The sequence below is a fragment of the Arachis ipaensis genome, chromosome B8 (genome assembly GCF_059453495.1).
Source record: "Arachis ipaensis isolate K30076 ecotype BB chromosome B8, ASM5945349v1, whole genome shotgun sequence".
Classification (NCBI taxonomy): Eukaryota; Viridiplantae; Streptophyta; class Magnoliopsida; order Fabales; family Fabaceae; genus Arachis; species Arachis ipaensis.
Genome location: NC_142443.1, coordinates 22,359,361 through 22,376,732, shown reverse-complemented (window position 1 = coordinate 22,376,732; position 17,372 = coordinate 22,359,361). Strand labels below are relative to the sequence as shown.

Below are 17,372 nucleotides of genomic sequence, written 5' to 3'. Positions count from 1 at the left end.
GAATCAGATTTTTCCTCAGCTCCCTCAATTTCAGCCAAAAAATACCTGAAATTACAAAAAAATACACAAACTCATAGTAAAGTCCAGAAATATGAATTTTGCCTAGAAACTAATGAAAATATACTAAAAACTAACTAAAACATACTAAAAACTACATGAAATTAACCCCAAAAAGCGTATAAAATATCCGCTCATCATCCTTACGGGTAGCTTGATTGAGACGCATGTAATCAATGTAGACCCTCCAAGCGTTCTGTACTTTGGTTGCTATGAGCTCTCCATGCTCATTCTTCACTGTAGTGACTCCAGACTTCTTGGGCACCACTTGTACTGGGCTAACCCATTCACTGTCTGAAATGGGGTAGATGATATCTGCCTCCAGTAGTCTGGTCACTTCCTTCTTGACAACCTCTAAGATAGTGGGGTTCAGTCTTCTCTGGGGTTGATGGACAGGTCTTTCTCCCTCTTCTAAAAATATTCTGTGCTCACATACTTGAGGGTTGATGCCTACTATGTCTGCCAAACTCCAACCAAGTGCCTTCTTGTGCCTCCTCAGCACACTAAGTAACTGCTCTTCTTGTTGAGAAGTGAGTTCCCTTGCAATGATGACTGGAAACTTCTACTCGTCTTCAAGATAAGCATATTTGAGGTGTGGAGGAAGGGGCTTTAATTCTAACTTCTGATCATGGGCAGGCTCTGGATTGTCTGGAGCTGGTGAAAATGGCAAAGTGCCCTCATTGTCGTTCAAGAATGTCCCCACACTCGGACCTTGTCCTGTGTGCTTCTCTTCTAACTCCTCCTGGTGAACTTCAGCTACAGGCTCATCTATGATGTCACACTGAAAGATAGAATGATCTTCTGGAGGATGGTTCATGACTCCATTCAGATTGAAGATTACTATTCGGCCATCTATTTCAAAAGAGTATGTTCCTGAAAAAGCATCCAATTTGAACTTTGATGTCTTCAGGAATGGTCTTCCAAGTAGGATTGATGATGGCTTCTCTGAGTCATTTTGGGGCATCTCCAAGATATAAAAATCAGTGGGAAACGTGAGCCCCTTGATTCCCACTAAAACATCTTCAGCAACTCCAGCCACTGTAATAATGCTTTTATCTGCTAACACAAAACGAGCTGCCGACCTTTTTAAGGGAGGGAGCCTCAAAATATCATATATAGACAAAGGCATTATACTAACACATGCTCCTAAATCACACATGCAATCAGAAATTACTACACCACCAATAGTACAATTAACTATACAAGGACCTGGGTCACTACACTTTTCAGGTAACCCTCCCATTAAAGCAGATATGGAACTACCTAAAGGAATAGTTTCTAATTCATTAATTTTGTCTTTATGTATACATAAATCTTTTAGAAACTTTGCATATTTAGGTACCTGTTGAATAACATCAAAAAGAGGAACAGTTACCTCAACCTTTTTAAATATTTCTACCATTTTGGGATCAGGTTCCAGCTGCTTCCTGGGCTTCCTTGCAAGTTGTGGAAATGGAATGGGGTGGTGTTTTCTGCAGTGTCTGCGCCTTTTGGTGCTTTCTCTTGTGGTTGAGCTTCTTCTTTTTCAGCTATGTCCTGTATGTCCTCTTCCTCTTCAACATCTTCTATTTCCACTACCTCTTCAGCTGAGGCGTGTTCTGGTGGGTTTGGCTCCTCCTGATTCCTCTCCTACAGTGTGGTTCCGGACCTTAGGGTGATGGCATTAATGCCTCCCTTTGGATTGTGTAATGGTTGAGAGGGGATTTCAGTGGAGCTCAAAGGTTGGTTACTGGAGTTATTCATTGATCCAATCTGTGAGACAAGAGCTTGCAAGGTAGAGTTCAGACCATTTAGTGTAGCATAAAGGTTATTTTCCATGGTCTGTTGTCTCCGATCAATAGATTACAGTAACTCATCATTAGCAGATGAAGAATGATAAGTAATTTGAGAGGTCTGCTGTTGGGTATTCTGTGGTCCTTGGGATTGCCTCAGGTGAGGTGTTCTGTAAGGCTGGTTCCGGTTCTGCTGCCTGTTATTGTTATTGTTCCACTTCTGGTTTCCCTGATTGTCTCTGCCTCCTCTGTTATTGTTGTCCCTCCAATTCTGGTTAGAATTGTCCTGCCATCCATGGCTATAATTGCCACCTTGATTGTACCCTTGGTTGGGACGGTCATAGAAGTTATGAGTGGATGCCACGGTGTTGTCTTCCTACTGGAGCTGCGGGCATTCATCAGTATAATGGCTATAATCAGCACAGACTCCGCAAACTCTCTGTGGGACTAACTGTTGGCTTTGCTGCGGTGGAGGAGGTTGAGCTTGCTGAACTTGTTGTTGATTCAATTGCATCTGCTTCAGCAAGTTGGTCATTTCACAGATACTCTGAGTTAGAGCAGCAGTCTCTCTGCTAGAGGATACTTCTGCAACAGCTTTTGAACGACCTTGTTTCTGCCTGTGGTTCCTGGTAGATTCAGCTAAGTCGCTGATCAATTGCCATGCCTCATCAGTAGTCTTGTACTTCTTCATAGACCCATTGCTAGCACTTTCCAATGTGGTCTTATCTTGGGGCCTCATGCCCTGTGTGACGTAACCGAGTAACACTATCTTGTCAATCATATGATGGGGGCATGCTTCCAGAAGATTATTGAAGCGCTCCCAATATTCATAGAGAGTCTCGGATTCATCCTGAACAATCATGGAAATGTCTTTCCTCAGTTTATCAGTAACTTCAGCTGGAAAGAATTTTTCCAAAAATTCTCTTCTAAGTGTATCCCAGTCGGATACAGTTGCTGCGAGTTGAGTGTAGTACCACTCTCTTGCCTTTCCCTCAAGAGAAAACGGGAAAGCTTTCAACAAAATTGAAGTTTCATCTGCACCATCACGCCTGACAGTAGAACAGGCTGCTTGGAAATCTCTCAGGTGCTTGATAGGCTCTTGAGCAGGTAAGCCATGAAACTTGGGCATCAAATTGAGCAGTGCAGTCTTTATTTCAAAGTCTGTAGCCACCGCTGGGTGATGCGCCTGAAACGGCTGCATTGTAAAATCAGGGGCTCCCTCCTCCTGGATAGTAACTCTCCTAGGTGCTGCCATGTCGCCTGCACGTAAATCAACCGAATCAGTAGAGCGGGAGCTGGTTTTTTCCTCAACTGACGTTTCAGATCCGCCCTCAGAGAGGACTAACCGACGCCGAGCTCGCCTTATTCGTGAAATAATTCTTTCAATCTCAGGATCGAATATTGGCAAGCTTGGATCAGGAAGTGAACGCGTCATTTAACGAAAGAAACATGCAGCTCATAGTAGCAAAATAAAATAAAATGCAAATAAATAAATTCCAATTAATAACTTTAGCACTCTATTGCAACTCCCCGGCAACGGCGCCAAAAATTGACGTGGCGAAAATTGGCGAGTTAAGAATTGTTATAAGATATGCGTTGCAAGTATAGTTCTTAACCAACCAGAAATCCGCTTATCAATTTAGAAGGGTGTCACAAAAATTAAAATTAAAATACTGGGAGTATAAATCCCAGGTCGTCTCCCAACGAGTTGCAGAAAGGTGTGCTATTTTATTAATCGGATGTTTTTCAAAAAGGGTTTGAATCGATTAAATAGGAAATTAAATTGGAGAATTTAAATAATTTAAATAAAAGCCTTGACTGGGAGTAGATTAGCTGGAAGCCCTATTCTTGTTGGAGTACTCTCAAGATTAATTGACAATTGAAGGTTGTCCTGTTTAGTTATCCCTTACTAGGTAAGGGAAAGTCAAACAAGTTGGAATGCTACTTCTATTCACAAGGTCCAACCCACTCAGTTAAAAGGTATTGGAGTCAGTGACTAGAGGGCAATTCAACAATAAACCCAATTACAATTTTTCTTTTAAGCATTCCAACTCAAGGGTTCCTTTCAATCAACTCCCCGTCAAGTTAGGGAACTACTCGCTCATTGTGAATGTAGAATTCATAACATAGGAAAGGGAATTAAAGAAAGACATGATAAATAAAAATAAACAAAATCAATTAAAAATAAATGTAATCCTTGTATTAATAAATTCTAAAAATAATCCAATAGTAAAATTAAGTAAACTAAAGGACATGGAAGAGTAAGAGCCAAGTAAAGAAAACGAACTAGAATGACGAAGTCTTGATGAGGTAATAACTCTTCTCAATATCCCAATGCAAAAAGCAATAAAAATAAAATCCTAAGAACTATGAATGTGTAGAGAGAAAACCTAGAGGAGGAGTAAAACTAGATCTAAAAACTAAAATTGTGTAGAATGAATGTTGTCCTCGGTTTCTGCATGTTCTCTGGCTCTAGTCTGCTTTTCTGGCCCGAAAACTAGATCAAAACAGGGCCCAAAATCGCCCCCAGCGAATTCTGCAGATTATGCAGATCGCGCACGTCACGCGATCGCGTCATTCATGCGGACGCGTCATTCGGCGTTTTGCCTTGCCACGTGTGCGCGTCGTCCACGCCTCCGCGTCACTTGTGCTATTCCAATCCGCGCGGTCGCGTGAGCCATGTGGCCGCGTCACTACGATTTCTTCTCTTTCGCGCGGTCGCGTGAGCCATGCGACCGCGTCACTTCTCGCTGGTCATCTCTTCAATTTCTTGTGTTCCTTCCATTTTTTCAAGCTTCCTTTCCAATCTCCAACTCATTCATACCCTATAAAGCCTGAAACACTTAACACACAGATCACGGCATCGAATGGAATAAAGGAAAATTAAAATACATAATTAAAAGTCTCTAGGAAGCAAGTTTTCAATCATGCAATAATTTTAGGAAGGAAATATAAATGCATGCTAGATTAATGAATAAGTGGGTAAAGATCATGATAAAACCACACAATTAAACACAATATAAACCATAAAATAGTGGTTTATCATCCGTTTAATATCAGAGAGTTGATTGAACGGAAGGACCCATATGTCAGGCATTTTGAAGGTTGTATTTTCCAATCCTGATAGAGTAAAATGTCCACGAATAAAAATATCAAAGACCTATTTATCATTTTTCCAAAAAAATAAAGAATCGGAGACGATTTTAATTTTGACCCAAAATGTTAGGAACAACAAAAAATACTTAATCCTATCTTTTTTTTCTCTTTTAACGTCAGATGTAGTCTAAATTACTTGAGTTTTCAGCTTATTCATCGTGATCTCATGGAGATACCTATTACATTATTAATAACACATATTAAACACATAAAAAGTATTTGGGATATATTCCAATAACCTTACAATTATATTTGTCAATAATAAAATAATCAATCTTAATTCAACAATCTTCTTTTTTTAATAACAAATATATTGTATTAGAGAGCATAATTTAAACGTACTGATAGAATAAAGAAAATAAATGAATAATGTGCTTGATTCAGTAGAACAACTAATTTAAACGTACTGATAGGATAAAAAAAATAAACGAAAAAAAAGTCGCCACAAATATATTAAATTTTTTGAAAAATATTATATCAATAAGCATACCAAAATATCTTTATAAATAGACATATGTATCCTTGTGATTATTTTTACTAAAAGACTAAATAATTGTTTTTAATTGTTGTGACCAAAATATCCTTTTATAATAAAAAAAATTATAATCAAATTTTAATCTAAGAATATCAAAAAAGAGGAAACAAAATCAAAACCAAATTTCAAGAAAACTATCTTCCAATGATGTTTGTGGACAAGCATCTTGATGCAGAATAAGAAGTCGGAACCCACACCCATGGCGCTCTCCATTAGACCACTCCCCAGCATACCAAAGTCTCCTCCCATGCCCATCATACTTGCCATCATGCTTGCCTTCGTGCTTCATGATAATACCACAATTATGCATAACAAATATATCTATTAAATACACGCATTTATGTAGCTCCTGATTTAACTCCTTTCAAATATTTATTCTTTTACTATTTAAGATTGGTTCTTTTACGGTCTTGTATCTAAGGTTGGAAGTGAGTCAAAAAATCTCATAAATCAACTTCAACTCGATTCGTTAATAGTTCGATAAGCTGAACTCGTGAGTTAATAAGTGAACTTAAGCCTAGAATTGAGCTCATAAATTAAATAAGCTGAGCTTTAGCTTGAATAATCTCAACTCATTAGTTCGTGAGTTGACTCGATTATATATATAATAGTAATATATAATTTTACATATATATTAATATTCTTAATTATTTAAAATTTTATATTCATTTTTTATATATAATTTTGATGTAAGACATAAATAAAAAATTTATAATTGATAGATACACAATATATAAATTTAATCTCTTTTAATATTTTTAAAAATATATAAATAATTTATTAATATAAAATTATAGATTATGTTCCTGTTATTTGAGTCAACTCGTGAGCTCAAGCCAACTCATGAGCTTTTGGTGAGCCGAACTTGAAATTAAAAAATAGGTTCGATTGTTAATAAGTTGAGCCGTGAGCCAAGCTCAATTTTCGTGAGCCGAGCTTGAGCTTAATCTAATTCGACTCAACTCGACTCACTTCCAACTCTACATGTATCTTTGAATTGTCAATATCTGCTGTCATTGTCTTCATATTTATTACAAAAATTGGGTTTATTTTTTTGCATTATCAAATTCCATATGACTTTTTTCTTATGTGAAATATTATATGACTTGGTCTTCACATCTTTGATGCTCTCCTCCTGATATATCTCAAGCGCCTTCTCTTTTGATGCTTTTGGTTATTTTAGGTTAAGAGGATCTGAGTTTACTTCCTCTGTTTTCTTCTATGGGAGACCCCCTATCCCACCCAATAAAATAAAATAAAATAAAATAAGTTGATAAAAAAAATTATGTTGCGTGTATATTAAAATTAGCTATCAAAATCAACAACTAATATAAAATACATGTTAAAATATAAAATATATATTAAAAATGAATTAAATAATACATATATTTATACACAGATACATAATAACTAATTTTAATAGCTGAGTTTAGTGTACCAATAACATTAAAAAAAAAACACACACACACAACAAAAATAACACAAAAAAAGGTTACAGCATATATATGCATATTTGATATACTCCAAAGTTTACAACATATTTGATACACTCCCTAAGTAATACAACAAGAAGAATCACTCCAACACCAATGAGACAGAGTATGTCACAGCATGTTACTATTATAATTTAATAGATTTAACTCAACTAAGCTTCCAATAGTTTGGGTAGAGTAGACTATGGTGTACTCATTTTCTTAATTACAACAACAATAAAAAGCATGCAATTGGTTCTATATCATATTAAGAACCAAAACAGAGGACACTCCTCCAAGAACCAGTATGATCCACCCTAAGATCTTCCCTGGGACGCGGTCGGGAAGCATTGTTCCCATAAGCCCCACCAAGAACAAGAGCTGAATCAACAAAACCATAGCCCTCGCAACATTGGGGTGGGATGAAAAGTAATCTTGACCTACTTTATCACCTTTGAAGAAGGAAATCAGAGAAAGCTGAAGGTTCGAGAATATAACAATGATTTCCATTGATTCTTTGAACTTAGCCACGTCTTCGTTTCCCTCCCTAAGAAGACAAAGAAAGGTTCTAAGATAATATACAATGCATGGAAAAAAACACTGAAATAGAAGCAAAGAGTTCACAAGTTCATCTCTTAATTAGTAGTGTTATCAATGAGAATTTAATAATTAATAGGAACTAACCTCACTGGAGCTTCTTCGTATCTGGGTGTAGAAGTAGAATCCATACCAGGGAACTCAGCTAGAAAAGGAAAATAGTTATAACACTTCTATGTCGTTGGCTCATTGAATTATGAATACGACTTATATATAAATGTTCCCGCTTATGCTTATGCTTAGTTATTTATTATTTATTATATGGTTGCTTATGCTTATATTTTAATATTGAATATTGTTATTGTTGTTATATTGTGTTGTTCTGTTTTATGTTTATTCTGAGTTTGGGAGTGTTTAGTTGTCAATCTTCGAATACATGCACCTTATGTCTATATTTTTTTAAATAAAAAAAATGTTACTGATGGTGAAACTGGAAAAAAAAGATAAATATAAATAATCTTCCTTTATAATCCTCTTACAGTCCTACTAATTAATTGAAACTTATGCAGCTGCCTGATTTCAGTTTATTATTTGTGGATGCTAGATATATATGTACTTCTATCATCATATCAATTATGTTCATGAATTTGGTCATAATGTTGCAGGAACTAGGTTAGTTGTCTTTGCTTATTGTCATTCTAATTGAAGTTTCAAACCAAAATATAGTTTGTGATGAGACCACAAATTTTATTTATAGATGAATCTCTTCATTGTTTGGATATGTGTTCTTTTTCTTTTTTAACTCTTTAATTGCAATAGCATAAGTTGATTGGATCTGAGACTCAGATATAATATCTCTTTCTATCATATTGTAGAATTTTTATTATATTCTAAATCTATGATGCCAAAATTTGTGATGTCAAAACTAGGGAGCAATAATAAGTGATGATGTTTTGCTTTGCTAGATACATGTTCCATTTAGGGTTTTGATTTTTTTTTTTCTATGCAAAGTTTGAGCCTTGATTTTGTCAATCATATTTGATTAATTGTGAAAAAGGCTAATCGATTGTGGTGTTTATCCAATTCGTATAACTTGATGCTATCAAATTTTTTTTTTTTTACTTTTATTAAGTGAACTCTCTAATAGCTTAATTTTGCTTTGGCTTTTATTTACCAAGGCAAATTATAGTTTGTTGATTATATAGTATATCATTAGTTACATAATAGGTTTTTTTTTTTTTTTGAGAACCATATATCTAACTTATTTTTATTATTACCGAATTCATCTCACTTCTTTTATATAGTCTCATTTTTATTATTCAGTATTTTTATAATAATCAATTAATGATATTTTGTTCAGTAATGTAATTGTAACTATAGGTCTTGCAATGATGACTAGAGTGGTCAGAAATAAGATTCATCAACCAGGCTTTAATTTTGTAGATAAATTGATTGACTTTGATCAAGTTTAATATGTAACTAAAGCTGCACTATTGTATATTATCTGGTTTAAAATATTGTTCATTTGGAGAAATTAATATCTATTAAACTAGAAAATTCCATGAACTAGATGCTATATAGAGTTCTCTTAGAATTGAATTTTTTTTTTATTTTAGATTGATGATGAAAATGGTGTCCATGTTTTATAGGTATTTATAATTTTGTCAATAGTTCAGACTAAAAATTACCATGTGTTAGGATAATTTTAGGGGTTGCATTTTATGTAATGTTAGACAGATTAAAAATTACCATATGTTAGAATAATTTTAGGAGTTACATTTTATGTAATGTTAGAAAATCGAAGTTTTACTATTTTTGTTGTTATGATTTTTGAAGAATTTTGTATTTTGAGGTTTTGTATTGTGTTGGTTATTTGTAAAAAAAATTATTTTATTTCATTGAGGATATAACATGTAGAGTAGAGTAGAGAAAAATTAAAATGAATAAGAATAAATAAAAATTATAAAAAATCACTACTAGAAAATTAGTTATTACAGACGGATATTTCTGACGAATTTTATCCCACGAAAATACAGACAGAATTTCAGAAAGATTTTTTGTCGGAAAATAAAAAAAAATTAGCATAAATTATAGACGGAAAACAGAATCCGTCGATAATTATATCGGTAAAAATTTTTTTTCTGTGATTAGATAGACAAAACGCTGCGTTTTATTAAATTTTTACAGACGAAAAATTGAAATATTAAGTTACCCCTAATTTTATCACCACCCTTATCGAGCTCCATTCTCCTCCTGACCTATGAACTCATTTTCACCCTCATCCCTCCCTCTTCAAAGTTGTCGTCGAACGCTTCTCCTCCGGTAGAAGGTGCTGTCGCCGCCGGCGGGACAAATCGTGGGTACCTTCGTCATCTGGAGAAGCTCTACTCGGCCCTCTTCGCATTGTTGGTTCCTCCTCTCCTCGCCGTCGCACCAAGTTCTGAGTTGAGCTCGTGGCGTCACCGTCACGAAGGGTTCCTCCCCTCCTCGCCATGCGTCGTTTCTGATTCTCTGCTCCTCGCCGTTTTTGTCTTTGATTTTGTGATTTCATTTCTGATTTTGTGATTTTATCTCTGCTTCCTTTGATTTTTTTCTTATTTCCTTATCAACCTTTTGGTTTATCTCTTTGATTTCTTCTGTTAGAATTTGTTCCTGCAGAATTTGATTTGGTTAGTTGCTTTCTGGTACTTAAGTTTTTTTTTTAATGGGAATAATCAAGTAATCTATCTTTTCTAGGATTTGGAGGCTATGCCCGAAGCTGACTTGAGTTCACTGTGAGTCACTATTAATTGCCACAAACTTTTCTCTTTTTTTCTTTATTTGTTTGTTTGGATCTTTAATTTCGAGTAGCTGTGCTGTGATTTATGATCTATTCCACTCTTGGTTTCTTTTGATGTTGTTTTTCTTCCTCCAAGTTTTTTAATTGTTCATTGTGTGAGTTGTCGAGCTGGGTCAATTCTGTTAGTATATCACAAGTAAAAAACTTCTCATGGTACTTTTATTTGTTAATCAATATAACTAGGACCGACGCACCATCTTTCAATAATCAATACCTTGCATGTTTCATACATCAAAGATCCATTTGTTGTGACAGCTTTAGGTATCATAGAAGGCACTTCATCTTCTTCATCAACTTTAATTACCAACAATCCACACCTACGTCTATTTTACTGTGCTTAAAGTTGTTCAATGGATGCAGAATGCTTCATATTCTCAAAATCCGTCTTAACTTGTAAACCTGAAAAAGTAAAAATCCCTTATCCTTAGTCCTGTCATGTAGGTATAAGTGGTCAATAACAAGATATATGCTTTTCTTGATTATATCATGTGATATTTACTTTAAAAGACACAAATTTTTCAGGTAGCAGTCATATAAGAATTTACTTTTATATGAAGATAATACATTTTAATCACTTGTAAAAGGTAAAGCGCTACCTGGGGTGTATGGAGATTTATTACTATAATGTGCCATTGATCATGAGTTTCCTTGAATCAATGTTTCCGGATACAAATTATATCCAAATAAATTGATCCAAGAATGTATGAAATCATGATTGTATCAATTGGTTGAGAGTCCAACAGAGTTAGTGTCTTTAGTCTTTACCCCTACTGTGGTTGTTTTTAATTTTGGAGAAATTGAGGAAGTGTGCAATTAATTAATAAAGCATCCAGAAAATCTAATATGGTTTTTCTTTTTAAGAGTAGTTGATATTTTTATGTGTTATTAAGAAGTAAGAACTCAGAAAAATGACTTCAACTTTTAACATTTTTCATGCTCAGGTTATGCAACCATACAAGATTGAGAAATAATTTAAAAAATAAAATGAAACAAATAAATTATCTACCTGAGCAGTTCTGCTAGGCAATGACACCAGTAAGCAGTTTCGAAGATTGAAGATAAGGTACCAAGTTTTTTGTGTTTTTGTTATTAGAATGTGGATGCATGTTAATTGGTTGTATCAATGTGCAACATTCATTTTACATTCAAAGCAATTCTTCATTTGTTTCTTGCATGGTCCTGTTTTAAATATATTAGCAGTTAATTTAGTGCTCTGCGAATACTTCTTGATATGGCCATTTTTTCATTAAACACTTGACCAAGAAAATGTTCTCACCTAGCCCTGCCTAAAACCAACAACTTCTGGTTTCTAGGCTTGTTTGGTTCTACCGATATAGAACCTGTTGTGGTTTGATTGGGGCTCTGAGATGTCATTGAAGAAAAATCTGGACGAGGATACTCTAATGGTATTGTCTCTGTTAAGGTATGCTTTCTTTACCTATCCTTGAATAGCATTACTAGTTCTATCACTATCTGAATGAGGATACTCTAATTCATGGCTTACTTATTTTTTTAGTTATTTATTATTATTATTTTTCAATAAAAATGTGCATCTTTGTCTGTTATTAACAAATATTGGATAGTGACATCATGTGACCACTAGTTCCAATTCTTCGTAGTACTTGCTCTCTCATCATTATCATTATCGTTAGTTAGGTCACTTGTTTATGGCTAATGAGCAATTGACATCTATCTACTACTTACATGACACACACCTTGAAACTTTGATGGATTTGTTGGAGAATTAGCAAAAAGGATTAATCCATTATTTGTATATCTATATATCTAATAGAAGCATGCAAAAAATGCAGATGTGGCTATCATCAACATTAAACAGTACATTACTAACTTGTTTGAAGCTGTCTCCTTAGCTTATTATTAGGTTCCGGTCTTTGTGAGATACTTCATATACTATATATATAAATGTTGCAACATCTAATGTCACAGGAGTCATTTAAGCAGTGGGCCACCTTAATTAGGGAAATTGCTCTTGAGGGTAGTGCCATACCTAGGGATTACTATGAGGCTAAGAAGTTAGTGCAAAAGCTTGGATTGAAGGCAATCAAAATAGATTGTTGCTCAAACAATTGCATGTTATATCGAAAATACGATGCTGCTCTAACTAGTTGCAAGTTTTGTGAAGCACCTAGATTCAAGCCTATTTCTGATGGTGGTTGTAAGTTCAAGAGAGTTCCTGTCAGACGGATGCACTACTTACCCTTAATCCATATACTTCGAAGGCTTTATGCGTCAATGAGTTCAGCTCCGCACATGACGTGGCATATAAAAAACTAACGTGATGATGGCGTGATGACCCATCCGTCACATGGGGAGGCATGGAAAAGCTTTGACCGTATCCACTCTGATTTTGCTTTAGAGCCTAGAAACATTAGGTTAGGTCTTTGCTCTGATGGGTTTACCCCAAATATCCAATTTAGCAAGCCTTATTCTTGTTGGCCCGTAATTGTAATTCCATACAATCTACCTCCTGGAGATGACCCTCTTCCGACAAAAAGTTTTGGTTTAAGGAGTGGAAGGTAAAAGTGTTGGATTGAATAAAATTATTTTGGATTGAAATATAGTAGGTGATTAGTTGATAGTTGATTGTTATTTGGATTTATAGAACAAGTGAGAAACTATTTGGCTTAACACAGGTCCTAGTTTTCAATAGCAGCACCAATTTCTATTTGTAGCAATTTATAATGTTGTTCCTATTTTTGTTCTGTGTGTAATATAGTCAAAGTGAGAGAGTTATGTGCTCTTTGTTTTCTTTGTTCTTTCTTTTTTAATCATAACTTGTCTTTAATCATAACTTGATTGAATATTGTTCATGTGATTTGAATCTTATAAGTAGCAATTTGATGAGTATGTGCAGAGCCACTTTCTTATTGATGATGATGATGATGAGTTTTTCTTGAGGGCTTTCAAGTATAGGACAAGTAAGCGATTTAGCTAAATGATGTCAAATATTCGTGAGGGTGTGGATACAACCCACGAATGGCTAATTTCTGCTTACAAAAAGGTGTTGGAAAGGTACTGGGAAACAGATGAGAAATGAAAAAATATAAGAAAAAAAGCAAGAGAGAATCGAGCGTCACTCTTAGGTGGTTCTGTCCATTGCGGTGGTTCTATTCCATTGAGCTCAACTATAGAGAGGATGGTAACATAATTTAAGTGGCTTTAGATTTTATTTAATAGACATCTATTTATGTAAAATTTTTCTTATTTTGTGTTTATGTGGAACAGAAGAAGTAGTTGGGCCGTACACCAACCCTCAATGTCTCAGCTATTATGAGAAGCTTAGAGCGTCAAGTAGTTCTAGTGAAGTTCCACTACCACCGCCACCGCCACCACCCTCAATGTCTTCGGATGAGGGCTATGATGATGATGAGGATGAAGATGACATTGAAGACTATAGCTGATAGTTTTAGTATGGTTGAACAATATACTAGGAATTATAGTTGATGATCAATATATTTTGTTTATGTTTTGAATTATATTGACTTGCTTGTTTATAGTACTTTTCTTTTAGTTTGATAATACGATGAATTTGTTTATTTTTTGAAATATTATAAATATTCGAATACAAATTAGATAAAAATTTGTATTAAATTTATATTTATTTTGTATGAAAATAAGTTTATTTTGTAATTAGAAAAATAAAGAAAAATTCTTTTTTACCTTATTGACGGATTTACAGATGGATTTTCTGTCTGTAATCAGAGTGTGAGATGATTTTCCAAAGTTCAAATTACAGACGGAAAATTCGTCAAAAAATCCGTCTGTAATTTACAGACGGAAAATCCGTCGAAAAATCTGTCTGTAATTACAGACGAAAAATCCGTCAGAAAGTTCGTCGTCTTTGGGAAATGGATGGAGAATGTATAGAGGGAAAATCTATCAGTAACTGGTAAAAGTCCGTCTGTAATTTTTCAACGGAAAAAAATCCGTTGGTAAATAATTTCTGACGGGACTTTTACAGAAGGACAAAATCCGTCGGTAATTTTGTCGGTAACCAAATATTCGTCTGTAATAAGAACTAAATCTATCTGTATTAATCCATTTTCTAGTAGTGAACTAAGCTATTTATAAAAATACCATCTTTTTACAGAATGTTGATATTTATTTCTATTAAAGTGTTTGTTAAATTTTTTTGTTAAAATAAAAACCGATAGTCATCCTTAATTAGTGTGTTAAATTTAAATTATACACATTGAGTATAAACTATAGTTGCCACTTGCCAGATAATGAATAATATATGCTTGAGCTTTTTCTATTATTATATTGATATTTTTTATAATATATTTATTTTTTTATCCTTTTTTATAATCTACACATAGTATTTCAAGTTATATATATAATTTTTATTTGATATTATTTAATGCAACCAAGGTTTTTTTAAAATTAATCTTGTTCTTTTGAGACCTAAAAATAACACATGTCGGCGAATGCACGAGCTGCTCTGCTAGTAAAAATTAAGGGATAAAATTGAAAGAAGAATTCTGATTAAGAAGAACATAACAAATTAGAATTTTAATAGTAAGCAGTAAAATTGGATGAGAATGAATATTCTGAAGAGTAATGAACAAGAGGAAGAGAGTAAAAGGTGATCGTTAGGTCTAAAAGTTTTGGAGTTGTGGATGGCAACCAGCGATAGTATAGGCACAAGTTAGTTACTCTGAAATTGTTGAACGAAAGACAAAACATTGTATCTTTCAGTTTTCAATATTTGCTGTAGACCTGTAGTCTTCTTACAAAATTTGGGTTGCTTGTTTTGTATTATCAAATTTCATTATTTTTTTTCTTATGTAAAAATATTATATGACTCTGTTATTATTATTATTATTTTACTGTGGACCAATGGGAACAAATATAAGATATACAAAGATACAATATCTTTCTTCCCAAGTTTCATCATTTTATTTTTTGCCCTGGCAACCCTGCCTACAAAAAAAGCAATAATAAAATCTAAACTCTTTCCTCATTGACTGCTAAAACCCACTTTTGGAATATTTGACATTAACTAATAGTTTAATATGATCCATTCAAGATAAGCAAATTGGTACAAACCAACAATTAAAAACAGAAACAAAAACAAACACAAACAAAGTTACAGCATATTTGGTACACTCCCTAAATAGTACAACAACAAGAATCACTCCTACACCAATGAGAAACTATGTCACAGCATGTTACTATTATAATTTAGTAGATCTACCTCAATTAAGCTTCCTTCGATAGAGTAGACTATGGTATACTCATTTTCTTTATTAAGTCCAAAAGCTGAAGAGACACAGAGTTTAAAGAGCTCATGGTAACAACCTTAATCATAAGCAAGCAATTGGTGACTATATCATCATAGTCTGAACCAAAACAGAGGACACTCCTCCAAGAACTAGTATGATCCACCGTAGGATCGTCATTGAGACCTGGCCGGGAAGCATTGTTCCCAGAAGCCCCACAAAGAACAAGAGCTGAATAAAGAAAACCATAGCCATCACAACGTTGGGGTGGGTTGCGAAGAAATCTTGACCGGCTTTATCATCTTTGAAGAAGGAAATGAGAGAAAGCTGAAGGTTGAAATATGTAACAATGATTTCCAATGATTCTTTGAACTTAGCAGCCACGTCTTCGTTTCCCTCCCTAAGAAAACGAAACAAAGAAAGGTGCTAAGACAATGTATGGTGTATGAAAAATTAAAACACTGAAATGGAAGCAAAGAATTCACAAGTTCATCTCTTAATTAGTGTTATCAATGAGCATTTAATAATTAATACGAACTAATTACCTCATTGGAGCTTCATTTCTCTCTGTAGTATCCATATCAGGGAACTCTCAGTCTCAGCTAGGAAAGGAAAATAGTGCTGACAAAGAGAGAGAGTTAGTTATTTATGAACTTTGTGTTATATAAACTTTCCTACTTAGGCTTATGTTAGTTCTCTATTATTTATGAGAAAGTATGAAGAGCCCCGTAATTAATGTACAATGTGTAATTATAATTAAAATATATTAGATGTTCAATTCATTAGGTAAACAGATGATTATTTTTATTCTTATGTGAATGGTTATTTTTACTAAGGACGAGTGACGTGTGATAAGCTAAGTAGCAAAGGTGAAGTGAGATGATTATTGATAAAGGTCGGGGTGACCGCCGGTTGAAAAAAAAGAGGGTATTGGAGTGAAATGGTTTGATAAATTAGAATTTTGGATGGTTATTTTTTTGAAATAATTAATTAAATTTTTTTAAAAATTTAAAATTTGAAATTTGATGTAAAATAATTGAATGAAAATTTTTGAATTTAAGATAATTTATAAAAAAATTTTTATTATTTATTTCTATTGAACTAAATAATTAATTTATTATACACATTATCAAGATTTTCAGTTATCTTCTTAGATAGGTTCATTATTTATTATATATTTAGGGTACTAAACGAAACGTATTATACGACTTTGACCAAGAGGGCGGGTTTGTACGTGCAGTATAATTGGCGAAGTAGGATAATAAGATTTGGAGAAAATAGATAAAGAAAAAGTAAAGAAAGAAAAAAGTCTCTCAATGACGGAATTGTATTATACTACTCGTCTACTCCGGAATGATAAAAAACGGGATCAGCGTCAAAGTTTTATTCGACCTTCGTTCTTCACTTCTTTGTACTATTTTGCTTTCTGATTTCTTTTAAGGAGAAATGTTATATATGATTTAATTAAATTATAGAATTTGATCTTCAAATAATTTTTTATTTAACTTTTGATACTTAATAATTAATTTAAAATTTTATATTAAATTTATATTAAAATATTAATTCTCAATTTAAATAAAATTAGTATTTTTTTTTAAAAATCAATTTAAAAGAGTATTTTTTTTTTTAAATTAACTTTAATTTTTTTATATCAACAGTATTAATTGAAATAATTTTTTTAACTATGAATATTAATAAGAGTAGTTGGCTTTTAATTGTATAAAAAATAAATTTTTAAATATATAAAAAGATACTTTGATT

General features: G+C 33.5%; 1 long non-coding RNA gene and 1 other non-coding gene across 2 annotated transcripts; both read left to right on the top strand.

Moving 5' to 3' along the window:
- Positions 1-2,604: 2,604 nt before the first annotated feature.
- LOC148547431 (small nucleolar RNA R71) lies at positions 2,605-2,712 on the top strand. Its single transcript, XR_015897579.1, has one exon. It is a non-coding gene; the product is annotated as a small nucleolar RNA R71 (small nucleolar RNA).
- Positions 2,713-9,763: 7,051 nt separating this feature from the next.
- LOC110265799 (uncharacterized) lies at positions 9,764-13,980 on the top strand. The gene is made up of 5 exons (XR_002352129.2): positions 9,764-10,303; positions 11,310-11,431; positions 11,682-11,791; positions 13,244-13,528; positions 13,615-13,980. It is a non-coding gene; the product is annotated as an uncharacterized LOC110265799 (long non-coding RNA).
- Positions 13,981-17,372: the final 3,392 nt, after the last annotated feature.